The sequence below is a fragment of the Antechinus flavipes genome, chromosome 2, assembly GCF_016432865.1.
Source record: "Antechinus flavipes isolate AdamAnt ecotype Samford, QLD, Australia chromosome 2, AdamAnt_v2, whole genome shotgun sequence".
Classification (NCBI taxonomy): domain Eukaryota; kingdom Metazoa; phylum Chordata; class Mammalia; order Dasyuromorphia; family Dasyuridae; genus Antechinus; species Antechinus flavipes.
In genome coordinates this window covers 471821551-471839295 of record NC_067399.1, presented here as the reverse complement: position 1 = coordinate 471839295, position 17745 = coordinate 471821551, and the positions used below count along the sequence as shown (strand labels likewise).

Here is a 17745-nt window from a genome sequence, read left to right as displayed (position 1 = left end):
TCCATAAAATCTCCTGCCTGAGATGCAAAGCTCATGCTAATAGCATTGTCATTAAGAGGAAACTTCTTTCCCTCTGTGCAGGGTTCCTCAAACTAAAGCCCGTGGGCCAGATGCAGCAGCTGAGGATGTTTATCCCCTTCACCCAGGGCTATGAAGTTTATTTAAAGGCCCACAAAACAAAGTTTTTGTTTTTACTATAGCCTGGCCCTCCAACAGTCTGAGGGACAGTGAACTGGCCTCCTATTTAAAAAGTTTGAGGACCCCTGCCTCTGTGTTTTAGAAAAATGGGCACATACATAAGTTAATAGGTTGTATTAATACTGAACAGCAGAGGAATAAAAATATCAGGCAAATATATACATACATTTGTGTCAATGAAGTATGTAAGGCAACTACCTAAATGGCATGTAACTGCAAATTATTTATGAATATAATGAGACTTAAAAGTTAAGTACAGGGGCAGCTGGATGGTGCAATGGATAAAACATTGGCCTTAGAATCAGAGGACCTGTGTTCAAATCTGGCCTCAGACACTTAACACTTTCCAGTTGTGTGATCCAGGGCAATTCACTTAACCCCAATTACCTCTCAAAAATAAAAATAAAAAATTATAAAACAGAATGTACATGAATATGTATAACAATGCATATATATATATATATATATACATACACAAACTGTATACATGTATGCAAGTATATGTGGAAGATGGCTTTGTCACAAAATAGGACGTATCATTGGAACAAATATGACAGCATTCCAAATATTATAACATCACTTCTTGACTAGGCATGGGTATCACTAAATCTGTTTATGATCTAAGCATGTAATTGTGCTATTCCCTGGAAGTAATTTTAAAGACCACTACAGGTGAAGAAAAGATGGAATAAACAGAAGAAAAAATTTTGATGAATAATGGAAAAAAGAATAGCACAAAGTCAGCATTGAGAGTGAATATTGCAAAAAGAGCTTTCCATAGAAGACAGTGACCTAGAGATTTGTTTGCATAGAACATTGGGGGCAGATTACAGCAAATCAAGAAGAAATTGTTGAAAGAAATTGCTATAGACCACTTATTTAAAGGGATCAAGAGTAAAAAATAAGAGAACAATGACATAGATAGTATCTTAGGAGCCACATAATCAAAAGTAGTTTCATTTTATTTTCTTCTTTAGAGACAGTTGTAACTTGGCTCCACAAAAGCCAAAGTGAAAAGGAGTTGACTTCAGAGGAAAAGATTAATTGTTATCTAGTTAATGAGATATGTGAAAAAGCACATAGTGTATGCTGTGTGTGTGTGTGTGTATATGTGTGTGTGTGTGTGTGTGTGTAGTTTATATCTTTTGTAATCCCATGTAATTTTATGACAGAGGCTTTCAGCTATATTCTTAGTGAATATAAAATTACCTTTGAGAAAAGTATTCGGCAGATGTTAGTTACCTATACCAAGAACCTACAAATCATAAAAAAAATATATATATATACATATATATATACATATATATATATATTAGGGATAGAACTTATGGTTTCATTGTTATAAAATAATACTGTTAAGTAAACTTTTACAAATTCAGGTCTTTATGTTCTCTGAAACTTATGGTTTTAGAGAGTTTCCTAGAGCACTGAATGTATAAGCAATTTGCTCAGAACCACACAACCAGTATTTATCAGAGGTCAGATGCCAATCCAGGTTTTCTCTACTTCAAGCCTATGGAACTTCATTTTTCACAACTTAGAACCCAGCTTCTTAAACTATAGTTCCTATTCCATTTGGGATCTCAACTGAATATGAATTATGATTTATTAGCAAATGTTTGACTTGTATGCCTGTATACCCAGGATCACATAAAATTTTTTTGAGTGAAAAGAGGTCTCAAGTAGAAAAAATTTAAAAAGCCCTCTTAAAAGGCCTCTTCTATTTAAAGCCCAATGGTTGGTATGCCTTTTCAGTAAGTTAGAAATATCCTTAGATAGAAATTAGCAGTGCCTATGAATCACTAATATTCTTTGACTAGTGAGATCCAGTCCTTATTTGCCTTGATGTAAATTAGATTAATTTGGTAGTTTATATATCCCAGGATGGAACTATAGTAAGCAACATGGTGCAATGGAAAAAGCATTGAATTTTGTATCAGAGAATCAAGGTTCTGAATTCCAGTTCTCTCATTTATGTTTGTGTGCCCTCAAATCATTCAACTCATCTCTCTGGCTCTCGTCTGCAAAACTGGGCAGTGGGGAAAAATGCAGTAGATTAGATATAAGGTTCCTCAAAAACTATAATTTATGAAAAAAATAATAACAATACAATTACCTCCACCACTTAATAGTGTAAGTTCTGAGTCTATTTCTTGATTTGTAGAATTCAAATAATACTACTCAATACCAATCCTACTACAAGCTTTCCAACTATCAAGTGTTATGTAATGAGTTACTTCCTGTATCATCTCACTTGCTTTTAGTGAGAAAAGATGATCATATTATCAAAGTAAGCTTCTATGAAAGAATCAAATATATTTGCCAGTAATTTATTTTTAAAATGGTAAAATAATACTGGTTTGTGGCCAATTGCATTTCTTGGCACTCAAATTCCCATAACATATTGCTGTCTTGTGCTTGTTTGTGGGTTTAACAGAATTTGTCATACACCTCACTCCTACCAACTTTGTAGAGACTTCAATTCCTGGACTTTCTCCCACAAAAAAACGTAAAATCAGAAGTTCTTAGCAGATGCAAACAACAGTGTCTATAATTAGCCTCAGTACAAAGCACAGCTAACCTTGCTGCCTTGGGCCTGAAGAAAAATGTGACCTTGGTAATCTAGACCACAAGGTCTAGACAAAGAATTTCTTTAAATGGTCTTATTTGTATTCCTACAATCCCTACTATTCCTTTTTCTCTTAATGCATTGATAGCAAGTCAGCAAGGTAGTCATATTTGGGTACAAGGGGGATCATTTAGGTCCTCTCCTAAATGAAGATCCCTCAAAATTACTGGTATTCTTTTTAATCAATAAGGATTCTTAGTAAAGCAAGTAATGCTAGTATGAGTTTTTGGAGAGATTTGGAGATTTGTACTATAAGTGATTTAAATATCATACCTTCTTTGAACAAGGTGGATACTAACAGGATTAGTTGTCCTGAGTGGCTATCCTATCTTTTATAAGTTATTCAAATACAAATTTCTTAGGTGGTATTATGAATGTGACATTCTAGATATAATTTAACCAATGAACAATACATTTGGCCTTCTATCTCCTTTACTCTGGACACAATGGTTAACTATTAATAACACTTGATATTACATTATCGAAATTTATGGTAATCATAATCTGTGTATTGTTCATTGGTTAAGTTATATCTAGAATATCACATTCAGTTCTCCTTGCCATATTTCAATTGATACATAAAGATGTATTTAATAAGAAGGTGACTGTCATGAAAAATAGATCATGAAATGGTTGAAAGAATTGGAATGTTTAAAATAGGAAAAGGAGATTTAGCAAAAATATATAAACTTCTCAAATATCTAAAGAGCTGTTTTACAAAAGATGAGTTTTACTTATGCTTTGTAATTGCAGAAAGGAAAACTAGAAATGATGGATGGAAGTTATAGAAAGGACAATTGCAACTCAATAATAGAACTTTTTACATTTTGAGAGGCATAAAAATGAATTGGACTGCTTCATGAAGGAGTTACTTCACTGGAAACGTCTAAGGAGAGGATACACTATTACTTAGGGAAAGATATCAAAAATATTCCTTCTTTGACAAAAATATTGCTGTAGATTACCTTCAAAGTTCCTTAAAACTTTAAGGTTCTATAATTCTTGTCAAGTTCTTATCTGCCACCAAAATTCTTGTGTACTTAATATCTTACTACATAATGTGGCACTTGACTAGATAATATCTTGTTTCTCTAAGGGGCATCGTTTTCCAGGCAAAAATGTGTGTCCTTCAAAAACATTTACTATGATTCATATTTATTTTTGGCTCTTATATAATCAGAAACAGAGATGACATAATAGAATAGAATAGAAAATTAAAATTTACTTGATACACCCAAGTCCCTGAATATTATCAAACCATATACCTTTTGATGCTGCTAACGTTCACTAAAGATACATCAATAGACGGTCCAAAGTTGAGTATGAATACGTTTGGCATTTCAGAAATCATTGAAATTCAAGATTATAGCTACAGATTTAACTCAGGAGAGAATGAGCCAATTGTATCTTGAAATGAAATATACCTGTACAAGAAAATTATCTTTTTTTTTTTTTTTTTTTTAACAGAGCTCATGCCTGGGTAATTTTTTACAACATTATCCCTTGAATTCTCTTCTGTTGTGACTTTTCCCCTCCCTCCTTCCACCCCCTCCCTCAGATGGCAAGCAGTCCTATTCATGTTAAATGTCACAGTATATACTAAATAAAATATATGTGTGCAGAACTGAACAGTTCTCTTGTTGCACAGGAAGAATTCAGAAAGTAAAAATAACCTGGGAAGAAAAACCAAAATGCAAACAGTTTACATTCATTTCCCAGTGTTCTTTCTTTGGGTGTAGCTGCTTCTCTCCATCATTGATCAATTGAAACTGAGTTAGATCTTCTCTTTGTCAAAGAAATCCACTCAGGAAAATAATCCTGATGAATTCTAGGAATCTGGTCTTATTGGGTAAGTGTGGCATTCTTGTGTGCTTATCATCCATCTAATTTTTGGAATGTGTTTCATTTCCTTAGTCATTAAAAATTATGGAACTTCTGGTGTCTCTTTTGCATAGCTACCTGAAGTTCAATTTTCATATATTCCTAATCCCTGTGGGACACAGAAATAAGGTTCTCTTGTGCTTGTTTATAGATGAAAGTTCTGCATTCTGTAAAAAATGAAATTGGGACTTGTCCAACCTTTGATGTAATATGTAGCTCCTCCTTCTAAGATCCTGAAAAATAAGGATTTGGGGATTTCAAGGATGGGTCTTTGTCCCCAGCACATAAAGTCTTTTTTCTTTTCATATGAACAGGATATTTAATTTCCAAGCCAGATGTGTTATCCCAGTTGGAACAAAGAAGAAAGTTTTGAATAGTAAAAAGACAAATCCCAAGAGGTACTTGTCCAAGTGAGTAAGAAGAAAACTTTTTCTAAGCATTTGACACATGATCATCTTTTCATAGCTATCTCTTTTTTCTCAGATTTTAAGATACTACCCTGTCTTGGTTTTCCTCCTGCCTGTCTGACTTCCTCAGTTTTCTTCACTGAATCATCATTCATGACCTGCCCAATAACTCCATCTCTTCACTGCACTCGATTAGTCTAGAAAACCAACTACTAACATGGAGCATGCCTGTTGGTGGAGTAGTATTGAATAAGAATATCACAGGGATGGATTTTAGAGGATTTTGTAGACAGTAGGAAAGTATCTTCTGATTTTCAGTAAGAAAATATTGTCACATTGGGGACATAAGTGGAAAGAGTCTGTATTGATCAAAGGACGCTCAGGATTTTACTGAGAGAGCAACACCAGGATACCAGAGTTTGGGGCCTCTATACTTAGCAAAAATCTTAGACTTTCTTAAGGTCTAAGAATTGTAAAGTCTCCTATCAGGATTGCCCACGATCCAGTAATTTCAGGAGAACAAAAGAAATGCAAGTGCTCAAGAACATAGTAATGACAATATTAATCATGGGAAATCAATTTTTTCCCCTAGTTCCTTTACAATTTCTACTGAATAGGGACAATTCTGGTCTTATATGAATAGAGATATAGGGAGTGCATAACATAATAGAGATAGCATCAGTGTAGTTATAGAAAGACCCTGATTGTGATTTACTAGGGTATTTATATAGAAACAAAAAATGATATAAAGAATTCATTTGATATCAATATATAGCATTACTTGAAAGCAATAAGACAAAGAACCCAAGAGATTAGTTAGGTCCTACTACAGTAATTGAAATATGAGGTGATAAAATCCTGAAGTCTGGTCCCAGGCTGTTTCTCACATTGCTGTTATTTTCCTTAAGTTACATAATTTCTTTTTTGTCCATCCAACAGTTAATTCTCACTTTCAGATTCTCCTAGATGGGCTTGTCTCAATTTCTGTGCTTACTTTGCATATTATATCAGCTTCTATTAAACTATTTGTGTTCCCTTCTCATTGCTCCATATCTCTCTTTCCATTTCTCAGATTTCCATTTCCTAAATCTCAAGGTCATATTTAAAAGTTTCCAAAACCACCTTGGTGTTATACCCATTATCATTTTTACTTTTTTTTCTAGATTGAGTAATTTTCTTATTTGTAACACAGGCAACAGGACAGAGTTGCCTAGGTTTTTTTTTTTTTCTTTCAGACTGGAAGGTCAGGTGTTAAAACCAAAAGGTTAAATCCGAAGCAAGATATTTCTGAAGAAAAATCATCACAGAAAGTAACAATGGAAAGATTCAAAAGGGAGATAGTTGATACACTAAGTTTAGTCTGAAAATGTGATGGCTAGTTTAAGTGACAGCAAAATATCAAGAAAAACATATCTGAGGCTGATAATAGTTTTTCATTATCTTAAAAGATATGCCTGGGCAAAAGGAATTTAGTTTGAACCCAATGCTTATTACAGAACACAAAATTTGCACAAAAGATGCTATGAATATGATATATAATTTATATAATATGATATATAATGTAATTGGGCATCCAAAAGTCTGTGTAGAGAAGAAACACTATGAATACAGTTAATGTAGGAAGGCTTATAGTAAATGTGCACTCAAGCAAAATTGATAGTCCAAATTAAAGAGAAATTCTATAATGTAATGAATGTGGGAAGGCCTTCAGACTGTTCAGAGATCTTTGATCACCATAAGAGAATTCATACTGAAGATAATTATTGTTACAATAATTGTATATATTATATTTGTGTATATATATATATATACAAATACATATGTATATATAAAAATATATAAAAATAATTGTTACAAATGTAAAAATACAAGGACTCTCCATCATTATACAAATTATAGTCAAAATAATTTATATCAAATAGAAACCCTATAAACATAATCATGAGGTTTCAATTGATAAATGACGGACAGAAGCAGCTATACCCAAAGAAAGAACACTGGGAAATGAATGTAAACTATTTGCATTTTTCGTTTCTCTTCCCGGGTTATTTTTACCTTCTGAATCCAATTCTCTCTGTGCAACAACAGAACTGTTCAATTCTGCAAATATATATTGTATCTAGGATGTACTGCAACATATTTAACATATATAGGACTGCTAGCCATCTGGGGGGGGGGGGGGCGGTGTAGAGAGAGGGAGGGGAAAAATCGGAACAGAAGCGAGTGCAAGGGATAATATTATAAAAAAAAAAATTAGCCTGGCATGGGTTCTGTCAATAAAAAGTTATTATAAAATAAAATAAAATAAAACATCTAAGTGCTAGGTTTGGAAGATGCAAAGACAAGAAAAGCAAAACTAATTAATTATCTCCTTTAATTCAATTAGAGTTGAGTGGTATAGTTCACAGGTACATAAGCAGGTAAATACAGAATATCAACAGCTGAGAAAATTATTAAAGACTTCTCAGAAGATATGAAAACAAACTGAAGGATTTTTCCATGGTTATATATTCTTTGACTGTAAATGGTAGAATTTAAGTATAGTTCTTGCTGACACCAACCTTAGCTCTCTAAATATTACTCCTCTAAATTTTCCTTCATAGTTCATGTAAATAATCTGTTATCACTTCATTCCTTACATATATAGGATGATTAATAAAAATGTATTGAATGTAAAAAAAAAAAAAAAAAAACCATAATCATGAGGAAAAGCCAGCAGCCTGTTTTGGCACCTTACCTCCATTTACAACTCCACCAACAATGTATCAGTGTCCCAGTTTTCTCACATCCCCTCCAACATTCATCATTATCTTTTTCTGTCATCTTAACCAACCTGAGAGGTGTGTAGTGGTATTTCAGAGGCCTCTTAATTTGCTTTTCTCTGAACAATACTGATTTGGAGCACCTTTTCATATGGCTAGAAATAGTTTCAATTTCTTTATCTGAATGGTCTGTTCCTATCTTTGACCATTTATCAATTGGAAAATGACTTGATTTCTTATAAATTTGAGTCAGTTCTCTATATATTTTGGAAATGAGTCCTTATCAGAACCTTTGAATATAAAAATGTTTTCCCAGTTTATTGCTTCCCTTCTATCTTATCTGTATTAATTTTCTTTATACAAAAACTTTTTAACGTAATATAATCAAAATTATCTATTTTGTGATCAATAATGATCTGTAGTTCTTCTTTGTTCACACATTCCTTCCTTCTCCACAGGTCTGAGAGATATACTATCCTATGTTTCTCTAATTTATTTATAATATCATTCTTTATGCCTAGATCATGAACCCATTTTGACCTTATCTTGGTATACACTGTTAAGTGTGGATCAATGCCTAGTTTCTGCCATACTAGTTTCCAATTTTCCCAGCAGTTTTTGTCAAAGTCAAAGTGAATTCTTATCCCAAATGCTGGAGTCTTTGAGTTTGTCATACATTAGATTGCTATAATTAGTAACTATTTTGTCCTGTGAACCTTACCTATACTACTGATCAACTAGTCTAGTTTTTAGCCTGTACCAAATGGTTTTTCTGACCACTGCTTTATAAGATAGTTTTAGATCTGGTACAGTTAGGCCACAGAAGCTTAATATCTTTAAAGATCAGAGGTAAAAGTTAAAATGACAGAGGCTCTGAGAATAATTTTGGTTTTGTCTTAAAAGACAAAAACAAAAGAGACAGGGAACTGAGGAGAAAAGGAGGACAAAAAGAAATTATTAGTACACAATACAAGTATATAGATTAGAGAACAGGATGAACAGGTATGCCATGAACTCATTTTATCTGAGTTAGATAAAAATTGAATACACACACACATACACAGAGATTGATACAGAAATGCATTAAATGATTAAACTCAAAAGGAAAGTAGGAAATGGACAAGGGACATAGAAGAGTCTAACAAGTGGGGAAAGATAGAATAGGTAAAGTGACAGTCATAACTTAATGTAATCTCAAATGTTGGAAGGAGGAATGTGAAGGGAAGATTACAAAGAAAGGAAGACAGAATAAAAACCTTGGATCAGAAGTGGAGTAAGGAGTAAGGAGAAACGGTCTATAAGAGGAAGTTGTGTCATTATGACATTGCATGTCAGCTAAGCTTCCTCTCTTCTACCATCTTCTTTATAGAATAAAGAATGTAAAGAGAGGTAATAAATAAGCACAAGGACATAGAAGAGAATAACACAATTAAGTCATAAATGTGAATGGGATGAACTGCCCATAAAAGAGGATATAGATTACAGAAACCAACAACATGTTGTTCACAAGAAAAACTTGAAACTCAAAGATTGACACAGCTAAAATAAAGGGCTATAATAAAATCTATACTTTGGCTGAATTCAAAAAAGCAATGATAGCAATCATGATCTTAGATCATGTTAAGTAGATCATGTACTATGTTAAGTACACATGATAAGAAGCTAAAAGCAGCATGGTTAAATCATTATCAATGTGTATGTTTTCTAGGCACCTAATAACATAATATTTAAGTATTTAAATGAAAATCTAATTGAAATAGAAGGGAAAATAGGAAAACTATAATTGTGACCTCAACATACCCCTTTCAAACATAGGCAAATTAATTTTTTAAAAAAGAAGAAAAAAGTAAAGGACTTAAATAGAACTTTAGAAAAGTTAAAAAGGGCAATTTAAGTCTGGCAATTCCAGGATGGGAGCAGAAAGAATTCTGCATACCTCTTCACTATTTTGCACTTCCAAAAATGGCCATGTGACATAAAGACTTCACCAAAACAATATAGAAAATCAGAAATACTAAATATTAGTTACTGATTATAATGAAATAAATATAATTTTTAATAAAGAGCACTTAATATAAGAATTTAAAAGCAATGGGAAATTCAAGAGTTCCAGAGAATTTGTGTGTCAAAGAAAAAAATTGTAGAATCAACAGAAAATTTCCTCAAAGCAAATAATGCCAAAACCAAGGGGATTCAGCTAAAGCATGTCTACAAAAAGAAAGTTATGTTTCTAAATGTCTTCATCCACGAAAGATTAAAAAAAAAAAAAAGAACTGATAAATTGAGAATTCAACTTAAAAACCTTAAATAACAAATCAAAAATCTCCAACTAAATAGCAAAGTAGAAATCCTGGAAAATAAGGAAGTGATTAATAAAATGAAGCAAAAAGATCATTTAATTGATAAGATAAAACTAGGGAGTTGGTTAAAAAAAATTAAAGAATTAGATAAACAGCCTGTTTTTAAAAGGCAGAGTAGGGGCAGCTGGATAATGCAGTGGATAAAGCATCAGCTCTGAAGGCAAGGGAACCTGAGTTCAAATCTGTCAGACACTTAATACTTATTATTGTTATTAGATAATAACACAGATAATAATATATAAATAATAACACAGGTCCCTGTGTTATTAGATACCTATAATATATACATATTGATAGTGATATATCTATGCTGCTTTTAGCTTTTTCTCTTTTATATTTAGAGTAACCTTATCTGAAATCATGATTGTTACTATTGTTTTCTGAATTCAGCTGAAGCATAAATTTTATTATAGCCCCTTATTTTAGCTGTGTGAATCTTTGTGTTTCAAGTGTTTCTTGTGAGCAGCATGTTGGTTTTTGACATCAAAAATGGAAGAAGGAAAAATGACACCAATTGATGAGAAAATAAAAGAAATTATAAGAAATAGTTTTGCCCTACTATTTGCCAGGAAAACTGATAACTTAGAGGAAATAAATGCCTACAAAATTAAAAAAAAAAAAACTAAATTAACAAGAGAAAATAGAATGTTTAAAGAACCCTAATATCAGAAAAAAATTGAACAATACATAAATGAACTTACAAAGAAAAAAAAACTCTAGGATCATAAGCATTCACAAAAGAATTCTATCAAACATTCAAAAAACCAATTCCAGCAGTGTAGAAATTGTTTACAATAATATAAGAAGGCATTTTTAATCTTTTTCTTAGATATAAAGATGTTTTTGACATTTAAACCTGGGAGAAATAAAGCAGAGGAAAAAACAAACTGGTATATATAATGTGGATGCAAAATTTTAAAATCTTAGCAAGCAGGCTAATTGTAGAAACATTAATGCTCATTGGTAGGCCAAACCAATATAATAGAATTGACAATAGTAACTAAATTAATATATTTATTCAGTATTCTGCCAAACTCTTAAAAGGATATTTTATAGAGCTAGGAAAAAAATATAATTCTTATAAAGGAATATGAGATCAAGAATCTTAAAAGGAAAAAAAATGGGGGAGGGAAATGGGAAAGAATGGGGAGAGGAAGTATCAATACCAGATATCAAAATGACTACTAAATAGCAACTGTTTTAAAAAATTAGTACTGGTTAAGAAAAGGAGAGGGATCAGTTAGTGGAACAGATTTAATATACAAACACAGAAGAATAAAAAAACACAATAACATAGTGTCTAGCAAACCCAAATATTGAAGTTATCAGGGGAAGGATTCACTATTTAACAAAAACCATTAAAAAACTTTAATGAAAATTTGGCAAAAATTAAGTTTAAAGCAACATCTTACATCATATACTAAGAAAAGCTCCAAATACATATGTAGTGTATATGGCTTAGATATAAAAAGTTATATAATAAACAAATTAGAGGAATAAGAAAAAAATTACATTTCAGATATATGGATAGGGGAATCTCATATAAAAAATGCTGTAATAGAGAAATGCAAATTAACCCCAATATTGAGATTGTACCTCACACCTCACACAGCCTGATAGAAAAGATTTGTGTTATTAGTTGGCCAAAAAAAAAAAAAAGAGACTACATCAGGTACCTTAAATGGAGGTTCTATACAATTGAGGGGGGAGAGCAGAAGAGGACAGGTTAGAAGGTACTTTAAGCGTGTAAATTCCAGGACTTCAGTGAAAAATGAAGGTGTTTCTAGGATTAAGAGGTTTCTGAAGCATGATAGAAAAAGTCTGGAGTGTAATCTAGAGAAGTAAAAAGAGGTAAAAAGCAAATGTTGGAGTGGGAAAAATAAATAAAGCACTAATCCACTGTTGATCGGATCTGTGAATGTCCAGCCATGATGGAAAATAGAATTCCAGAGAACTTGAAAGGGGAACCTATGGATGTGGAACCTATGGAGATTTTTTTTTCCTTTCTTAATTTTTCTTGCCTTTTTTCCCTCAGATCATAACCAATGTGAAAATTACTTCATATGTATTTTGTAGTTGTTCAGTCATTTTCAGTCATGTCTGACTTTTTGTGACTCCATTTTGAATTTCTTGGCAAAAAAACAATTTCACAAGAAAATGGTTTGCCATTCCCTTCTCCAACTCATTTTAAAGATTAGGAAACTGAAACAAATGGATTTAAATGATGCTCAGAATCACATAGCTAGTAAGTATCTGAGGCCAGATTTGAATCCAGGAAATTGATTCTTCCTGACTCCACGCCAATTGCTGTATCGAGTACACCATCTAACTGTTCCCGAGCTTAACAAACTCTATACAACTCTATATAAAACTCTATACAAATGATTTTTAAACCTGTCTTCCTTCCTCATCCTCAACCATCATCTCTCTTCTAGCCTCCAGTCCAACATCATTATCTACTTAGCAGACATTTCTACTCATATGCTCCAAAAGCACGTCTAATTCAGTATATCCAAAACACAACTCATTTCCTTCCCCACCCCTCAACCTCTAAAATCTCATTCCTTTTTCCTATTTCCTAAATAGAAACCCTATTTCTTGTATGCCACTATCCTTTCAGTTATCTATGTTTGCAACTTAAGGATCACATTCAATTTTTCCTTTTCCTCATCTCTAAATCCAATCAGTTGCCAGTTCTATGTCTGTAACATTTCTAATATTATTTTACTTTTTATTTTTATGCAACAACTATCCCAATTCAAGCTCTCAACTTTTTTTAAAAAATAGCTTTTTATTTTCAAAATACATGCAAACATGTTTTTCAACATTAACCCTTGAAAAAGCTCTCAACTTTCTAACTGGACTATTACAATATCTCCTAATTAGCCTTCTAATGTTCAATCTCTCCCATCCTGGTCATCCATTTAGCTGCCAAACTGATATTTCTAAAGTACAGATCTGACTATCTAACTCTACCTAACAAGCTCCAATGGCTCCCTATTACCTCTAGAACAAAATATAAATCCTCTGTTCAACATTTAAAATCTTTCATTATCTCTTCCAAACTATCTCTTTAGAACAATATCACAACACTCCCAAGTACACATTTTGTATTCCAGCCAAAATGACTTGCTGTTCCTTATATTTCATCTCTCTCTATACAGCTCATCACTCATGCCTGAAATGCCTTCTTTCCTCATTTTCCCTTCTAGTAATACCTAGCTTTTAGTATTTACTTATGATATCTTTTACATTTCCTTATCTGTGTATATATTGATTCTTCCCAATAGAAGGAATATAAACTTCTTTGAGAGCAGCTTGGTACATTTTTGTCTTTGTATCCCTAGTACCTAGCATAGTGTTTAACACAAGAATAAGCACATAAAGAATGCTTAATGAATTGAATTGCATCCCAGGCATGGAGGACAATTTCTATTAATTTACCTAGATAGGGTAAGGAATTTTGAAAATAGTTATGAATATAGTTCTGTGAATGGAACTCATTTAGTTTTTTCACAAATCTAGAAAAAGTAGTTAAAAACCAGATTGTGGAAAGTATTAAATGTGGAGTAGAATTGCATGAAATTTTTGGTTACCACTGTAAAAAACAAATTTCACAAGAAAAGCAATATAAAGAATATCAGAGATGTGTGATAATATTAACATCTATATAATGCTGGTTTTTCAGAATGCTTTATATACCTTATTTGAATAACAATTCTGTGAGGTGGATGCTATTATTACCATCATCCCCATTTTACAGATTGAGACTGATGTGGTGCAGCTTCTAATGAAAATGTAACAATAACCCTAAGGCCATTTGCCTTGGGAATGATATAGTTTAAAAAAATGACATATTTTGACTTAACTCCATCTCTAAGCCATAAAATTAGCATATCAGTAACATGAAGCTCTAGTTTCTCTTTTTCCTATAAATTTCTCTTCTTGTTCAATTCTTGGCTAACTTCTTTTGAAACTTAGCCTGCTTTAATTGGCATTATGATTACAATAAACTTTCCCCTTGACTGGGAGATGGGTCTGAGCCTGCAAATTCTTTTGACTGACCTCTCAACATAAGTCTGGAAACTCAACCTTTTGGGTTGAACCCCAATAAGACTAAGGCTCAGAAGAAGTTGCCTGAAGTCACAGAGCTAGTAAGTGTGTGAGGTGAGAATTTAACTCAGATTTTCTTATATCCAAAAACAGCAGCCTGTCTTACTAAATCAAGGGTCAATAGCCAGAAAACCCATGTGCTATATGACAAGCCACATATGAAGAGATAAGCCAATGAGGCTTTGTGCTGGCTAGACTAAGTCATCAAAGTTTGAGATTTTGTTGCTAGTCAAACATGAATAATAAGCCATGGTAGGGAGTTGGAGGACAATGATTTCCTTGTCTTTTTTTACTTAGCTTTCCCTAGATCATTTGCACACCAATCAAAGGGGATTGAGAGCAAAGTGAACTTCATCCCTTCACTTTCTATCACACCTCTAGAGTAGTTTTTTTGTTTGTTTTTAAGCAGAATTTCCAAGGTAGGTGAATGCAATGGGAATTATAATTTTTTAAAATTTCAACTGATAGTTGTCTGGGACATTCATATCAGTACCAAACAAAGAGAGTAAATAAAACATACTTAAAACTTTTAAGTCTGTTTCCTTCTGCTGGACTTTCATAGATCTCTGGTTGATTATGGTAACTCAATTACAGCTATATAATGAAAGTATCTATTTGCCTTTCTCAAGGAATTTCTAATTACTGTACTACATAAAGATCAATGGATAGCTCTAAAATACTTAAACTCAACAGATAACAAAGAACTACTTGAAGACCACAAGACTACTGAGACCCAGAAGAGATTATGAGACAGAAAACAGAGAAGCACAAAGTAGTACATCTTCAGAGCACATTGGCAACTCAGTAGTATTGAAAATGTGAGTTGCCCCCATTCATGCCACCCTGACCATATGTGTCTCTATGTATAATTACCATATGTATCCCTGGCCACATGAATTCTTTTTGATTTGTTAAATCCATATATGAGCCTTGGTCAGATCACTTCCTGATAGGTGCCCCAATATTCCTAGATCATTTGAATTCTTATGTACGTATTTCTTAGGCATATGCTATATGTATATTATGCATATGTGCTCTTCCTCCCTGGTGATGTAACCTATGAAAGGATGAAGCCCTTGTTTTCAGGTGGAAGGGCATTTTTTTGGCAACATTATTATTGGCTATATTTTTTGATCAAATTTAATCTTTTGCTGTAACCTCATATGGGTCATGCCCCCTAACCATAGGTATTCCACAGGATCTTATCCTGGGCCTTTTTCTCTTGCTCCTTTTCACTTTCCTTCACAACCTCATCAACTCCCAACACACACACACACACACACACACACACACACACACACACACACACACACCACATAATAAACTCCAGAGACTCCTATGACCTTTAAGATAAAAATAAAAAATGTTCTGTTTATCATTCAAAATCCTTTATTTATTCAAAGTCCTACCTTTGATTTTCTTATACCTTATTCTCTGCTATTTCCAGCCAACAATACTAGCCTTTTTCCTGTTCTTCAAATAAAACAATCTTTTTTTTTTCTTTGTCCTCCATACCTGGAATGTTCTTCCTCCACTCTGCTACTTACTTATTTGGCTTCCTTAAAACTCCAAATAAAATCCTCTCTTACAGAAGTTGTTCCCAACCCCTCTAGTCCCTTCCCTCTGTTTATTTTGTGGGCCACGTAACTGAATATGGGGGTCATAAAACATTTGACATACTAAAAGGTTTCTGAATGACAAAAAATTAATTCAAAATCAAACATTTAATGAAGCCAAGGTGTTTGGCAGCACTTGCCTGTATTGTATTGTATGACCTCACTGTAGCCTTGTTTCTGAACATATAACATGCACACTTTGCACTGCACACACCTACATTCCACACATTGCCAATGGATGCTTCCAGAAACATCTTGACTCAGATTCAAGACTATTTTGTTATGAATTAGTGTTTTTTTACTGTTTGTACATATAAAATTTTCTGTTCTTAGAGAAACACAGTAATTATGGAAAACAAAAACAATATTTTCCTACCATCATTTCTCAGCATTTAAGAATCAAATTAGTATATCTTTGGATAGTATTATATTAGAATGTTTGATTTTTTTAAACTTCTGTTTTCTCCTTCTTTTACAGAAACAAGTGTTTAATTGCAACAAGAGAACTATTCCTCCACCATCCTGGTTGTATGTGTATGTAAATGTAAATATCAATTTTTTAAATTAAGCACAAACAAATGTAATTTCATAAACTAAAGCTTGTATTTATTAGAGAAATTATTAGCAACATTTATATCTTGGGAAGAAAATATTTTTTGGTGATAAGTGGTGAAATTTAGACAGAAAAGATAAAAATACCAATGACAATGAGGCAGAATCTTTGCCAACAACTATAGTATACCCAAACTGACAAGGAAAAAAAATATGCTCAATCATTTTTGTGATATGAATTTACATCTAATGATGAGATTGGCATGGAAAAATCTCTGCTTAGTTTATAAGGAAGTTTTGTAGGAAACCAGCCAGACCAAAATAGCATCTTAATACCAAGTAGGCAGTGTGCTTGAACAAATCAATGAAATACTTGGAACAATTTTTAAAATCTTCAAAGAGAAACAATGTTTTGAGAAATTTATTACAGTTAACAAAGAATATTTATTCTATTGTATGAAACTTCTTATTTAATTGAGAAAAATTAAAAAGTTCTATGCAATAGGAGATCTCATGTTCCCTGCTACTATTAAAATGTCAGAAATAGTTCATGAAAAAAAGTATGGGGATGAAATACATAAAATTCCTTTATCAAATGATAACTGTGTCTGAAAGATTTTCTGAAATCAATTAACAATCAATTCCACCAGATTATTACCAGGCTTAAGAAAAGCCCAAAGTTTGCAATTTAGTTAGATGAAACGACTGATATTTCTAACATAGCACAGGTGTTACTTTATGTAAGATATGTTTGCATATGAAGGAAGCATACATTATTGTTTTGTCTCCCTTTGGAAGGGCACACAAGAGGAGAAGATATATGTATATTAAAGTCAATAAAATTTTCATAAATAAAGATTTACAATAGAAAAATTGCTTTGGCGTCTGTACAGACTATGCTAGATCAATGATGGGTGAGAATGCTGGATTTGTAGTAAAAATTAAAGCTGGTGGCAACGAACATATCACTTTTATTCACTACATGATCCATCAGTAGGTATTCATAGCCAAAAAAAAAAAACACCAGTTTATATCATTTTATATATATATGGTAATATATATCACCAATTATTATCATTAACTTTATTAAAAGCCATGCCCTTCACAGTCATTTGTTTTCAAACCTCTACAAAGACATGAATTCTGATTACAAAAACTTATTACATACAGAGGAAAAGTGGCTCTCAAGAAGACAAAATTTCAACAGATTACTGAAATTTTAAAAAT

The 17745-nt window shown here is 32.6% G+C and overlaps 1 long non-coding RNA gene across 1 annotated transcript; it reads left to right on the top strand.

The window, feature by feature from the left end:
• The first annotated feature begins 1554 nt into the window (after positions 1–1554).
• Positions 1555–17690, top strand: LOC127550607 (uncharacterized). Its single transcript, XR_007950895.1, has 3 exons — positions 1555–5118; positions 15044–15168; positions 16445–17690. It is a non-coding gene; the product is annotated as an uncharacterized LOC127550607 (long non-coding RNA).
• The last annotated feature ends 55 nt before the right edge of the window (positions 17691–17745 follow it).